Here is a 4475-nt window from a genome sequence, read left to right as displayed (position 1 = left end):
TGAATGATTGTGCAGTTTATTTTTAATGTGTGTATATGAGTGTCCACCCAGCGATGCCATCTCTTTTCCCCATTTACCAGCAGGGTAACACTCCTGAATCTAGGCCAAGCTATGTTTACACTCTTAATGAGCTCCAGCTGTGACTCCATTGATACAAGGAATTAGATCACAAAGTTTTGAGACCCATACAAATGCAGCCTGAGAGGCTAAGAAATGACAACAGCATCACCTAAATAGGCAACACACTAAATGATATGAAGCCAATGATGATGAAACATGTTGACATTATTTTAAAATTTGGAGTATGTGCAATATGTGCTTTGTGTGTGAGAATGAACGTCTGTCATCTAAAAACTCAATAAATCTAGCATTCCCAGGCAATGAGCGTCTTGCACTCCACTCCACTGACAGTTAATCTGTCTGGCATTCCCTCTCTGTGTCAGTTACCCAAACCCAAGCAGCTGGGAATGTTGTCTACTGATGTGCCTCCTCTGAAAACTGACACCTCCCAGGGTCAGAGCTTAGTGACAGCACTCAACAACAAATGATTCACACATCAAATAGGCTCTAAACACAGACGCGTTTATAAATTCCACAATCCAAACTTTTAAAGAACTGATGCAATTTTCTGAATTATTTTGGACTGATTGGGGTTTTAGTTGCCATGCAGTTTTATCATTTTAAATAATGTAATTAATTTAACTTAATGTATTTGTATAGGCAACATCAATTAACTGACTTATTTGCACTCAGCAGTTGTCGTTTTTGGCAGTAAAGTATCAGTGTACAGTAATTGCTCAGAGGTTTCATGTGAAACACAGTTGAGGAGTTAAATGTGTGTTTACATGTTCTTTAACACTTGGGGTTGAGATTCATAATTTATGCGAGTCTGTTAATATGTGTGGCTGGCAATGAAATGTGCTATGTAATAAACGCAAAGTGCGAACTGCTTTGCTGAAACATTCATTTCACCTGTATGTTCTCTGGTTAAGACGACTTCATTTTATTGCATGCATATACTTTTTAAATCATCATGTTTCGTTAGTCATGCATTGTTATAATTAAAGAACACTAAAAAGATAACTGCAGATAGATGTGGGCTATTATCGCAATTTATCACTGAATGCATGAATGAGTCATAAATCCATAAAGTAATCAAGGGAGGAGTTATTAATTTCCTTCATGGGGGTGATAACATTCAAAATAGCTGGCTTAAAGGCACAACAACAAAGCTGTGTACTAGTACTATACTAGTCAGTCATCTTCAGTAGACCCACATATTAAACACCAGTCATAATGTTGCGCTTAATATAATTTGCATTGTAGTTAGGTTCAAACATGTAAATACAAATGCAACAAATAAAACTCTTAACTATCACATAGTATGTGCATTTTTTAAAGAAAATTTCCCTCTGCATCATTATCCTTTTCATTCATGAAAGCCTAGGTAGTATTTCGTTTTATATATTTTTGAGGTATGAATAAGCATTTCCAAATGTAAAGATTTAGCTGCAATTGCTGTTTAATAAATATTATGTATGGAGTTTGTTTAGTTTTGACTTTGTTTTGAATTCATGAGGAAATTAGACACGTGTACATTTATCACTTTTTTTCCATATGTAAATTTTGAGGTGTGAAGCTCAAGATAAGGAGGGGGCTCATGACTGGGCTCACGAATGGGCTCATGACTGGGCTGGTTCTAAAAATCAAGAAAACCTTTCATTTGGTAAAGGTAAAGTGTGAAAACTTGTTAGTCGTTAGCCCCCGAAGATGCAGCATCTCATGAATAATTATTGGAATGCAACAGCGGTAAAAAGCAAGCTAAAACAAGAAAATAGGAGTTGCCTGACTTGGAATTAAAAAAACGTAATTGTGTAGCTGCAGATATAGGAACATAAAGATTTGGCAAACAAGGAAAAAAATCCTTTCTAATCCAAAACAGCTCCACATAGCTGGGGACAGGTTAAACAGCTGTAAAGCAACCCTCGTAAAGTTCACAACACCGGAAAACCACAGGAAAGCAATAAACCACCAGAGAATACAGAGTTTGGCTATCTAAAAGCAGCTTTAACATGGAAGGCAGACAGGGCAGCTCTGAACTCTGAGGATGCCTTGAACTCACAAGGATCTCTCTAGTACCCAGTGCATCTTCAGTTACCAAACTTGACAGTATGTACCCGATTTTATGATTCAGTTATACGTACCCAGTTTTATGATTCAAAGCTAACTGTGTACCATGAACAGACCTGACTTGATATCGACTTGACTGGTTCAACAACTAGATCAACAAGTGAAATATGATCCCCATCTTAAGGTTCAATTCAATTCAATTCAATTTTTGTTTGATATTTTAAGTTTAAAAATTAAAAACTAATATTCCAAATACTTTTAAAACTGAAATAAAAAATACCATTTAAAACACAGTGACTTTCAACTGTTTTATATGGTATAATAATATCAAAAACAAAAATAACCAGAAGAAGAACAGCATGGCATCTGTCTGGTTTACTCTGGAATAAACTGAATCTCTATGTAAAGTCTTTTCTTTTCTCTACTGCTTGTAATGAGTTGTCAGAGGTAGTGTTGCATAAGGCTTTTGGCGTCACCTGGTTGACAGGCAACTGGCCTGTGGCAAGGCAATAAAATGTTAAGTGAAGTGTTTTTGATACTGTCTGTCCTCAGCCTGTTGGGCTAGTTTCTGTTTGCTATGTAAAATTATTTGAACAAGATGAGTTGATAAACTGGAAAGCACCGAGTCAAGTCTGTTCTTCATGTAACATGTAGTAACAAAACTGCAGTCTTACAGGATGCTCAGAAACACAATTCAGCCATGAGAAAGATGCTACCTACATTTCATGGGACTCATTAAGTTTATACATGGCCTAAACACAATTTGAATGTTAGTGCAGTTTTTAATTTCACTATGGTTTTATTTATTTATGGTTTATGTGCTTTATCAGACTATTCTTATGCTGTCACTTATTTTCTTAACTGCACTTTATCTATTGTGACCTTATGTATTGCCTGTTTAATTTCTCTTGTGTATGCTCTGCACCAAACACCTCAGTCTGAAATTTAATTATACAGGTATTGTATGTTTCCATATAATGACAATAAAGTCTGATAAAGTTAATAACCTAAAGCTGTTTTCTAATTAAACAAAGATTCACTGGAAATCACATTTTATGCATAAAGTTTTCTTTGTTATGTTTAACTGAATTATTATGCTTCATAAAAACACAGAATGAGACAAACTACTTTAACTAAACATTCACAGGATGAAAATCGTGTCTGTGGCTGTAACAAAATCTCTTAAGCTATACCACATTCATCTGGTTTTCATGATCCTATTAAACAAGGAGTTTAAGTGGGAGAAAGCCTGATTATTAACTCTTACTCAATGACACTTAATGGTATGAAGATATCATTAGTGTAATTAGTTGCACCCATGTTTTTCCTGCTGTGACAAGTCAAAATGTTAAAAGGTTATTGCTGACAGCTTTATATTGTTGCCATTTCAGGAAAAACACCTCACCTCACTAAACCAGTATTATTTACACCATTCAGTGTAATGGCGGAGCAATATAGTGCAGGGCCCGGGCCCTCATCCCACAATTCAATTCCTATAAAAGGCAACCGGTATCTTGACCAAACAACACAATACCAACCATCGTCCTACATAGAGTCTCACTATAATCTGTTACAAAATAGCATATACACAAGCAAAATGAATATCAATCGACAAAAAGGCTATGGACACTGTAGCAGAGGCAACATGGACATAAATCAATACGTAAGCAGCCATGATATATTACTGTATACATGTAGCTGTATAAGCAATTTAGAAACCAAAACAAGTGCAGTCCAACAACTAAAGGCTCATTCAAAACATGGAGTGTGTGCCTTTTGAACACCACCTAATGTAAACACACGAAACTGTATTGCTACAGCTTCCTCCTATAGCCTCTTTACAGTAGCACAATAATTACAAAAGCTAAAATAACCAACAATAGGTGGACAGGCTGTGAACACTGATATGAACACAAACCGACATAAACCAGCTTTGGCAATCCAGCAGTTATCAGCATAGTGAAGCACTGTTCTGGGGCCTATTTCAAGAAGGCGGTTTTGTCGAAACTCAGAGTTTGTAAACCCCGAAATGAGGGAAACTCGGAGTTTTCGGTTTCAGAAACGGATGGAACTTAAACCCGTGAAAGCGGGGTAAATTAAACCCGTTTCACAAAGAGAGGTAATCTAAACTCAGAGTCAGTTACTATGGCAACTTACTCTGTGAACCTAACCTGCTGGCGAGCAGGTTTTGTTCGGGAAACTCAGAGTTTCCTCCGGGTCTCCGCCCCTTTTTAAAGTGAAAGGTGTTTAATACCTCATTTAATCTTTCAGTACATTCATAGATTGCACACGTTTCCGTCACGCAGAGACCAAAATGGCGTGTCCATTCATAGAGGATCCTGTAG

The sequence above is a fragment of the Monopterus albus genome, unplaced genomic scaffold (assembly GCF_001952655.1).
Source record: "Monopterus albus unplaced genomic scaffold, M_albus_1.0 scaffold2.1, whole genome shotgun sequence".
Lineage (NCBI taxonomy): Eukaryota > Metazoa > Chordata > Actinopteri > Synbranchiformes > Synbranchidae > Monopterus > Monopterus albus.
The sequence above is the reverse complement of the archived record's forward strand: the minus strand, read 5'-3'. Positions refer to the sequence as shown.